The sequence below is a fragment of the Triticum dicoccoides genome, chromosome 3B (assembly GCF_002162155.2).
Source record: "Triticum dicoccoides isolate Atlit2015 ecotype Zavitan chromosome 3B, WEW_v2.0, whole genome shotgun sequence".
Classification (NCBI taxonomy): domain Eukaryota; kingdom Viridiplantae; phylum Streptophyta; class Magnoliopsida; order Poales; family Poaceae; genus Triticum; species Triticum dicoccoides.
This window is the reverse complement of record NC_041385.1, coordinates 278,212,638-278,224,152: the sequence shown is the minus strand read 5'-3', so window position 1 is coordinate 278,224,152 and position 11,515 is coordinate 278,212,638.

The following is an 11,515-nucleotide window of genomic DNA, read 5'->3' as shown; positions in this document are numbered from 1 at the left end:
TATTAAAAGGAGTGCCTTAATTACCCTTAGTTTCCATTAGGACCCTGCTTCCATGGGAGGGTAGGACAAAAGATGTCATGCAAGTTCTTGCCGCAAGCATGTATATGTACGGAATATGTGCCTATATATGATTGATGAATTGGAGTTATTTCGTGTCCCTCTAGGTTATGAATGTCACATAATGAATTTCATCCAAATATCCATTGCTACTCCATGCCTAAGCTTTTCATAATATTGCCTTTCCTCAGGTTACTATTACTGCTATTGTTCCAATTGCTACAAAATTGTTGTTACTTCTACTCTTACTATTACTACCAGTTCTATCAATACTATCATATTATTGTGCTACTAATAAATTGCTGCAAGGAAGTAACTTCTCAGGTGTGGTTGAATTGACAACTCAACTTCTAAGGCTTATAAATATTCTTGGCTCCCGTTGTGTCGAATCAATAAATTTGGGTGAAATACTACCCTCGAAGACTGTTGCGATCCCCTATACTTTTGGGTCATCAACACTATTTTCTAGCACCATTGCATGGGAGCATAGCTCTATTTTTTAAGTTCACTTGGGAGTTAAATATATGCCGCAGTTTATATTCACTATGAAGAATCTGAAAGACTTTAAGACCAAGATCATGCCCTCGACGAGAGGATGTAAGGAACTGCTAGTGTGCTAGTGCAATGGTAATACCAGTTACCTTGTATTATACTCATATGCTTGTTCTATAGGTGGATCACCCTAAAGTTATGGAACTCCTCCTTCCGGGAATTCTATGGTCCTGCTTTGTCATTACCGCAGAGTGGTCATCTCCACAATTAAGGTCCTCGGACCGGAACCAAGCATTAAGTCTCTTGGATCACTGTTATCTTGTCTTTGGTCCTCATAGATATCTCCACTTGTCACATCAGAGGTTACAGATTCCCTAAACAGTATGTGTTACCTGTGTAGTTCTTGAGATCGTGTTGACTGGGACCTCAAATTGGACAACATGCATAGGGTTTACTACAATATATCAACTTACTAGACATATCATAAGACTACAAATACAAAATAGTGACATATAGATCAGGCACAAATGATTCTTACCACTCACCTACATATCTCTATTGGCGAACGTAGTAATTCGAAAATTTTCCTATGATCACGCAAGATCTATCTAGGAGATGCATAGCAACAAGACGGGAGAGTGTGTCCATGTACCCTCCTAGACCGAAAATGTAAGCATTTAGTAACGCGGTTGATGTAGTCGAACGTCTTCATGATCCAACCGATCCAAGTATCGAACGTACGGCACCTTCGCGTTCAGCACACGTTCAGCATGATGAAGTCCCTCGAGCTCTTGATCCAGTAGAGGGTCGAGGGAGAGTTCCGTCAGCACGACGGCGTGGCCACAGTGTTGATGATGTTACCGGCGTAGGGCTTCGCCTAAGCACTACGATGATATGATCGAGTTGTTAAACGGTGGAGCGGCGCACCGCACACGGCTAAGAGATTGTCTGTTTTTCTTTGGGGTGCCCCCTGCCCCTGTATATAAAGGAGGGAGGTAGGAGGCCGGCGGCATAGGAGGGGCGCGCCAAAGGGGGGAGTCCTGCTAGGACTCCCTAGTCCAAGTAGGATTCCCCTTCCCTTTCCTTTCCGGAATAGGAGAAGAGGGAAAGAGGTGGAGGAGAAGGAGGAAAGGGGGGCCGCGCCCCCTCCCCTAGTCCAATTCGGTTTGGGATAGGGGGCGTGCGCCTCCACCTGGCCGTTGCCTCCTCTCTTCCACTAAGGCCCATGAAAGCCCATTAATCCCCCCGGGGGGGTCCCGGTAACCTCCCGGTACTCCAGAAAATTCCCAAACCTTTCTGAAACCTTTCCGGTGTCCGAACATAATCTTCCAATATATCAATATTTATGTCTCGGCCATTTCGAGACTCCTCGTCATGTCCGTGATCTCATCCGGGACTCTGAACAAACTTCGGTCATCAAATCACATAACTCATATTACAAATTGTCACCGAACGTTAAGCGTGTGGACCCTACGGGTTTGAGAACTATGTAGACATGATCGAGACACATCTCCGATCAATAACCAATAGCGGAACCTGGATGCTCATATTGGCTCCTACATATTCTACAAAGATTTTTATCGGTCAAACCGCGCAAACATACGTTGTTCCCTTTGTCATCGGTATGTTACTTGCCCGATCTGTATCATACCTAGTTCAATCTTGTTACCGGCAAGTCTCTTTACTCGTTCCGTAATGCTTCATCCTGCAACTAACTCATTAGTCATATTACTTGCAAGGCTTATAGTGATGAGCATTACCGAGAGGGCCCAGAGATACCTCTCCAATACACAGAGTGACAAATCCTAATCTTTATCTATGCCAACCCAACAAACAGCTTCGGAGATACCTGTAGAGCACCTTTATAATCACCCAGTTACATTGTGACATTTGATAGCACACAAGGTGTTCGTCCGGTATTCATGAGTTGCATAATCTCATAGTCTGAGGAACATGTATAAGTCATGAAGAAAGCAGTAGCAATAAAACTATAACGATCATAATGTTAAGCTAACGGATGGGTCTTGTTCATCACATCATTCTCTAATGATGTGATCCCATTCATCAAATGACAACACATGTCTATGGTTAGGAAACATAACCATCTTTGATTAATGAGCTAGTCAAGTAGAGGCATACTAGGGACACTATGTTTTGTCTATGTATTCACACATGTACTAAGTTTCCGGTTAATACAATTCTAGCATGAATAATAAACATTTATCATGATATAAGGAAATATAAATAACAACTTTATTATTGCCTCTAGGGCATATTTCCTTAAGTCTCCCACTTGCACTAGAGTCAATAATCTAGATTACAAAGTAATGATTCTAAGACCCATGGAGTCTTGGTGATGATCATGTATTGCTCGTGGAAGAGCCTTAGTCAATGGGTCTGCAACATTCAGATCCGTATGTATTTTGCAAATCTCTATGCCTCCCTCTGCAACTTGATGCCAGATGGAATTGAAGCATCTCTTGATATGTTTGGTCCTCTTGTGAAATCTAGATTCCTTTGCCAAGGCAATTGCACCTGTATTGTCACAAAATATTTTCATTGGACCCGATGCACTAGGTATTACACCTAGATCGGATATGAACTCCTTCATCCAGACTTATTCATTTGCTGCTTCTGAAGCAGCTATGTACTCCGCTTCACATGTAGATCCTGCCATGACGCTCTATTTGGAACTGCACCAACTGATAGCTCCACCATTCAATATAAAGACATATCTGGGTTGCAACGAGTCATTCGGATCAGTGTCAAAGCTTGCATCGACATAACCATTTACGACAAGCTCTTTGTCACCTCCACAAATGAGGAATGTATCCTTAGTCCTTTTTGGGTATTTTAGGATGTTCTTGACCGTTGTCCAGTGCTCCACTTCTGGATTACTTTGGTACCTCCCTGCTATACTTATAGCAAGGCACACATCAGGTCTGGTACACAGCATTGCATACATGATAGAACCTATGGCTGAAGCATAGGGAATGACTTTCATTTTCTCTCTATCTTCTGTAGTGGTCAGGCATTGAGTCTGACTCAATTCACACCTTGTAACATAAGCAAGAACCCTTTCTTTGACTGATCCATTTTGAACTTCTTCAAAACTTTATCAAGGTATGTGCTTTGTGAAAGTCCAATTAAGCGTCTTGATCTATCTCTATAGATCTTGATGCCCAATATGTAAGCAGCTTCACCGAGGTCCTTCATTGAAAAATTGTTATTCAAGTATCCTTTTATGCTATCCAAAAATTCTGTATCATTTCCAATCAACAATATGTCATCCACATATAATATTAGAAACTCTACAGAGCTCCCACTCACTTTGGTGTAAATACAGGCTTCTCCAAACATCTGTATAAAACCATATGCTTTGATCACACTATCAAGGTGTTTATTCCAACTCCAAGAGGCTTGCACCAGTCCATAAATGGATCGCTGGAGCTTGCACACTTTGTTAGCACCTTTTGGATTGACAAAACCTTCTGGTTGCATCATATACAACTCTTCTTTAAGAAATCCATTAAGGAATGCAGTTTTGACATCCATTTACAAAATTTCATAATCATAAGATGAGGCAAATGCTAACATGACTCGGACAGACTTAAGCATCGCTACGGGTGAGAAGGTCTCATCGTAGTCAACTCCTTGAACTTGCCGAAAACCTTTCGCAGCAAGTCGAGCTTTGTAGACAGTAACATTACCATCAGCATCAGTCTTCTTCTTGAAGATCCATTTATTCTCTATGGCTTGCCGATCAACGGGCAAGTCCACCAAAGTCCACACTTTGTTCTCATACATGGATCCCATCTCAGATTTGATGGCCTCAAGCCATTTCGTGGAATCTGGCCTCATCATCACTTCCTCATAGTTCGTAGGTTCATCATGGTCTAGTAACATGACTTCCAGAACAAGATTACCATACCACTCTGTCGGTGGGAAACAACACCTATGGAATCACTGGAATCCCTTCTACGGTTGCGGGGTGCGGGGATCGTGAGAAGAGCAGGGCTAGTAGACAACACAAGGGGGATTTACCCAGGTTCAGGCCACAAAGATGCGTAAAACCCTATGATCCTGCTTTGGTGGATGTATTAGTGTTCTTGAGCTCTCAAACTAGCTCAAGGTGCTGCCACGTTCGAAAGAGCCGAATCCTTTCTCCGTGCGCCATGGGCCTCCTTTTATGGACGAAAGGGGCTGCCACAGTGGCACATAGGAGGTGGAAAGTGCTACAGCGTTGCGAGCTTATCGCTCGTATTACAGGACAAGGTACATTTAATGCATGGCTTAGGTGTCCTCTCGCTTTATCGGGGACGGGGGCGAGGCTCGTCCCGTCCGTCGCCGCTCCTCCTTGCTTCGACACGCGCCCTGGCCAGCAATGCATGCGGTGCCATGTAGGCAGGCAGGCAGCTGAGGTGGCGCGGTGGTGGAGCCTCCACAAAGAGCTGCATGTTGCCACGCAGGTGCCTGCCTAGCTGGCTGGGTCAGCAACTGCATGCGAACGGCGGTGAAGACTTGGCTGGCGCAGGCCTGGCAGTGGCCCTGCCGGTGTGCTTGGTGAGGGTCTTGTCGGGTGGCCCGGCAAGGGTCTTGCCGTGGCGCGCTGGCTTCCCTGGCAACGATCTTGACGGGGGTCTTGTGGGTTTCTCTGGTGAGGATTGTTGCTTTCCTATCCTCATTTGATCTTGGCTATTCTATGTCTTCAGAAAGATCTACATGCCACCATGGAGGTGCCTCCCGAGCCCTGTCCCAACGCATTCGTCTAGCGTTGGTGGGCTCAAAGGTGGCTTACTCAGCTGGTGGGGGCGAGCTCCCCGGCAAGGGTCTTGCCGGGGCTGCTTAGGCTCCCCCGGCAAGGGCCCTTGCCGAGGAAACCTGCTTCATCCATCTGATCTTTGTGGCCTTGGTCCTTGTCGTTGCTCTGTTTGCCTTGTGGCTTCGGCTTCTCTCCGGCTTCCCTTTCCTGCCCTATTATGTGTGGCCGTGGCGGGAGGCTCTGACTGCCCGTGCACAAGTAAAGGGGTCAAAAGCATAGCCCCTACTTTTGTACACCGACAGGAGCCCCCGGGCCTGGGCCATACATAAGCGCAGCACGTTGTTGGGCCAGGCCCAGAACGGTGCATGGGCTGTTGGGGCGGATTTTTACCGCGGCCCATGTTCCGTCTGCTGCGCTTCCCCACGACCCGCGTTGAACGCACGACGTGGGGTCGTGCGCGTGCATGACGCGGGAGGCATGCGTGGGACAGCGCTCGCACGCATGCGTCGTATCGCAGTTAATGGGAAAGGAGGCGGCCCGCGCCTTCCCCATAAAAAGGAATAACCGTGAGCGCGCTGCTCACTTTACCCCTCCCCTGCGCCTTCCTCCAATCTTAGAACCGCCGCCCCCTTCTTCTCGAGCCTCTCTGCTTTCGCCCATCGCCGCCGTGCTTCCGCCATCCTCTGCCTTTTCGCCCTCCGCAGCCGCCATGGCGCCTAAGTCCACGAAGAGCAAGGGAGCGGTGAAGGATGCCGGCGTGTCGGAGCAGCCAGATAGCGAGCTGGTGGCGCGGCGGGCGCAGTCCACCTACTTCCCCTCGACGGTCGGCGTGCCTGAGCTTCGGGAGATGTTCAAGGATTTGTGGGGCGTGAAGACAGGGGGAGAGAAGATGGGGCATCCAGCCACGATCGTCGTCCCTGCCAGCGCTGGGCCCTCCCTGCATCGGTACCCCTTCTTCATTGATTATTTCTCCTGCGGGCTCTGTCCCCCCTTCTCTGACTTCTTCAAGGATATCATGCACACCTATGGCTTCTGCCTCTTGGATTTCACTCCGAATGCCGTGGCGTGCATGGCCCTCTTCGCACATCTCTGCGAAGGCTTCATCGGGGTGCACCCCAGCACGGCGCTCTTTCGCCATTACTTCTCCCCTCGGATCCAAAAAGGGGGCACCATTGCTGGCTGCGTCGCCTGGATCCCGAGGGCCAAGGGGACATATCCGGATGGCGCCACGAAGGAGAGGTGGGAATAATGGCGAGGGTGGTGATGCTGGATTGAGGAGAAGGACCTGCCAGCATTCTGCAAAGTTCGCCAGAAGCCGCCGGTCCGTGGCGGTGATTGGGGCGACGTCGATGCTGACGACGCGAAGCTCACGGCCGCCACCACCAGGATTCTTCGGCTCACCCAGGCCAGGCTCACCCTCGAGATGATCGGGGCGGACTTCATCCGCCGCCGGATCGCCCCTCTGCATGACAAGGGGAGGCCGGCCTGGCTCTTTGTGAATGCCGCCAACATCATGAGGCTCCGTCCCGGCCTCGACAACAACCTGACGGTGCTGCGGCACGCCCATCTTTGCCAGGGAATCTTCCAGCTCGAGGTTGACAACACGGGCGAGGTCGAGCGGTCCGGCAAGCTTGCCAGGGCCACCGCGAAGGCCGGCAAGGTCGACAAGGAGCCCGTTTTCAAGCTGCCGGCGGGAGTGGTCCCGCTGAGCAACAACTCTCGTCGGAACGAGATCATCACCATGATGCCGCTCTTCAACGCGCATGGCCTTGACCAGAACTGGGTTGAGCCGGACGGGCTCGTGGTGCAGGAGTTCTTCGACACCCTGCACGACATATACATCACCAACGAGCCGCGGCTTATCTAGGACACCTCCCCGGCGGAGCTGGACTATATTGCCGCCAGGGTGGAGGAGGCGAGGCTTGCCAAGGAGGAGGCAAAGCTCGTCAAGGAGGTCGGCAGCGCCAGCGGCGTGGTGGACAAGGCCGCGGCGGAGGCGGAGGGGGGGAGCTCGCCTGATGGACAGTAGCCGCTGGGGAGGTGTCACGCCCAATATGCGACCCTATCCAAAAGGAACTCGAAGGTCCCACCAAGGATAGACCCGCATATTGAAATGCTTTTGCAAGGTGGATATCATTACATCAACATTACATGATAAATGGGGATACATACAAGAGGCATACAATGCCACACGAATACAACATCACAATACATTAGAGCATCATCCAACTACGGGTGAAACACAAACAAAAACTCAAACGACATCCACCCTGCTAGCCCAGGCTGCCGACCTGGAACCTATCCCTGATCGAAGAAGAAGCAGAAGTAGAACTCCAAACAAGCAAACATCGCTCTTGCATCATGATCATCGCATAACCTGTACCTGCAACTGTTGTTGTAGTAATCTGTGAGCCATGAGGACTCAGCAATCCCATTACCATGGGTATCAAGACTAGCAAAGCTTAAAGGGAAAGGAAGGGGTAAAGTGGTGAGGCCGCAGCAGCGACTAAGCATATATGGTGGCTAACATACGCAAATAAGAGCGAGAAGAGAGCAAGCGGAATGGTCATGAAGCTAGCAATGATCAAGAAGTGATCCTGAACTCCTACTTACGTCAAACATAACCCAAAACCGCGTTCACTTCCCGGACTCCGCCGAAAAGAGACCATCACGGCTACACACACGGTTGATGCATTTTAATTCGGATCTGGTGTCAAGTTATCTACAACCGGACATTAACAAATTCCCATCTGCCTATAACCGCAGGCACGGCTTTCAAAAGATTATACCCTGCAGGGTTGTCCCAACTTAGCCCATGATAAGCTCTTGCGATCAACGAACGATATACCTTCTCCCAGGAAGCCCCGATCAGACACGGAATCCCGGTTTACAAGACATTTCGACAATGGTAAAACAAGACCGGCAAGACCGCCCGATGCACCGACAATCCCGATAGGAGCTGCACATATCTCGTTCTCAGGGCAACACCGGATGAGCAATCCGTACAACTAAAACCAGACCTCAAGTTTCCCTGAGGGGGCGCTGCAAAGGGCTCTAGTTCGGACCAACACTTAGACAAGCACTGGCCCGGGGGGGGGCTATAATAAAATGACCCTTGAGAGAGCGACTCCCAAGGGAAAAGTAGGTGGTGGTGAGGCAAATGGTAAAACCAATGTTGGGCCTTGCTGGAGGAGTTTTATTCAAAGCGAACTGTCAAGGGGGTCCCATAAATCACCTGACCGTGTAAGGAACACAAAATCCGGGAACATAACACCGGTATGACGGAAACTAGGGCGGAAAGAGTGGAACAAAACACCAGGCATAAGGCCGAGTCTTCCACCCTTTACCAAGTATATAGATGCATTAATAATATAAGAAATATTGTGATATCCCAACCAAAATCCTGTCCACCATGAAGAAATCTTCAACTTCACCTGCAACTAGCAACGCTATAAAAGGGGCTGAGCAAGCGGTAACATAGCCAAGCAATGGTTTGCATAGGAAAGGTATCAAAGGTTAGAGGTTCATGGCAATGTGGGAGGCTTGATAAACAGGTGATATGTAGTGCAGCAAAGCGATAGGACGAAGCAACTAGCATAGCAATGATAGTAGTGAGATCCAGGGTAGCGGTCATCTTGCCTGAAATCCCGCAAGGAAGAAGAACGAGTCCATGAAGAAGACGAACGGATGAAGCCGAACCAAGCGTAGACGAACGAGTCCTCACGATCGCAACGAAACGGGAACTATCGAGAAGAAGCACACAACATAGTAAACACACCACACATATACAAGACATGATGCACAACAACCATGATGCATGACAAGACTACATGACGATACTCATGGCAAGAGATGATGCAAACAAGAGCAACACATCAAGGCAAGTTTAAATGAGGCCGGGAACAACATATAACAATTCCGGTAAGTCCTCATATGCAAATTTCGAAATTGGTCCAGATCTGAATAAACCTTATGTTCAAGTTGTTAAACAGCAAGTTAAGATGCACAAAGATGATCTACACGAGATTCTAGTCAAGTTACATATAAAGTTTATTTAGTTCGGAGCTACGGCCTAGAAGATATGAGGAAAACAAGATCAACATGGCATTGATGAAAAATGCACCCAAACATCAAGCAAACACCTCAAAACATGGATGCAACATGATAATATGAAGCTACATGCAATTCTAAGCAAGTTTCATACAGAGCACACTCAAAACGGAGCAACGGTTCAACACACACACACTATACAGGTTTAAAGGACAAGCTGTCCAAAACAGCAACTAGGCATATTGCAAGCATCAAAACAACATGCTACAGGACCTCAACAAGAGAACAAAATGTATGGGCATGATGTACAAGTAAAGCATTACAAAACATGAACACTGAGCTATCTCCAGAAATCACTAGAACATGCTCAAACACACATGGCAAGATTGCAAATAATAACAGTTCAGACTTTGCAGAAAATAACATCAGGTTGCAATGTTTAGAGCTATCAAACAACATGTTACAGGAACTTATCATGGCAAACAAAGGGATGGCATGAATCTACTAATTGCATAGATCAAAAGTCCCTTACTGACCATGAGCCAAAAAGGATCAGAAAATATGATGGCACCCACGTAAACATGGCAAGTTATATTACAGATTCAAACATGACAGAAACAGAATTATGAAGGCATGTTGGTGAGCTTGTGCAACTCACTATAGAGCAAAACATGGCATGGCAAGGCAACCAACAGTAAGAGGACATGTTTATGAAGCTAAGCATGGCAATAGCAAGTCCATAGGGTACATGGATCGCTAACAACAAACATGGCAACAACTGAACTTAATGTTAACAGGCTGACAGCAACATTATCAAGCAACTTTGGAGCAAGATAACAACAAGCTACGGCAGGCTATAAATGCAACCAGGGGCATGGATGGTTAGAGCATGACATGTAGAACAAAACATATTTAGTGAACATCTCCAGATTATGCGTAGAATGATTTGTAGCAGCAGGTTTATATAGCATCACGAAATAACAGATTCAGCCTAGCAAAACAGTAACAGCAAGTACCCTACTAAACAAGCTTGATTCACTCACCACAAGTCATTTCATGACAAGATAAGCATAGCATCATCAAGAAGACATGTTTATGAAACAATCCAATGCAAGAAAAAGTTCATAGCATGCAAGGATCAACTACAACAATCTTGGCAAAATTGAATAACATGTAAACAATCTGCCAGGAAACATTTTGAAGCAAAAGTAGAGCACGAAAATGACATGCTAGACTACTCCATAATTGCAAACAGGGGCATGAATGGCTAGATAAAAACCATATGTTCAAAACATCCTTACTGAAGTATCTCAAAATATGCATGGATCTCTCTGTAGCATCATGTTTACATGGCATCAAAATAACAGCATAACAGGGACTAAAATCAGCAACATCACGAAGCCTAGTTTACATGCTTGTGCTAGTCACCACAGAGATCACAAAAATACACGGTAAGCACCTCTCTAAAGAAGACATGGCATAGTTCAAAACACATGTAGACATCAACCTCATAGGATGCACACATCAAACATGGCAAAAATGACAAAAGAGCAAGTTCTGTTAAGAAACAGGAACTAACATTATGAAGCACTCTTGCAATGATGATTCAGGCATCAAGATGACCTCAAATGAATATGATGCAATGGAATGAAATGAATTACTCGTTGAGTCGAACAATTCGACATATTACACGTACGAAACGGAGTTACGGATGCAGAGATATGATGCGATGAACATGGCATGATGATGTTACAGATCTGGGGACTTAGATGAAAATATACCCTCCGAAAAGTCAACTCGGGATGGAGATATCTGGGACGCGGGGATCCCGTTTGCTTCGTCTCCTGGTGGATCTGATCCATCTTCCCTCCGGCGAGGCGGGGCGGTTCCGGCGAGGATCTCCGGCGAGGAGGAGGTCGGAGGAGGCACGGGAGAAGGCCGGGGAGGCCGTGGACGACCGGATCCGGTCCAGCGAAGGCGGCGGTGCGAGGTCCGGTGAGGCCGGTGCCGGAGGGGCGGCGCGCCGGCATGGGGGCGCAGCCGGGCGCCGGCGGCGCGGGGCGCGCGACTGGTGGGATCCGGGGCCGGCCTGGCGCACGGAGGGGCTGCGGCGGCTGATGGCGGCGGAGCGCCACGGCGGTGAGGAGGCGGGCC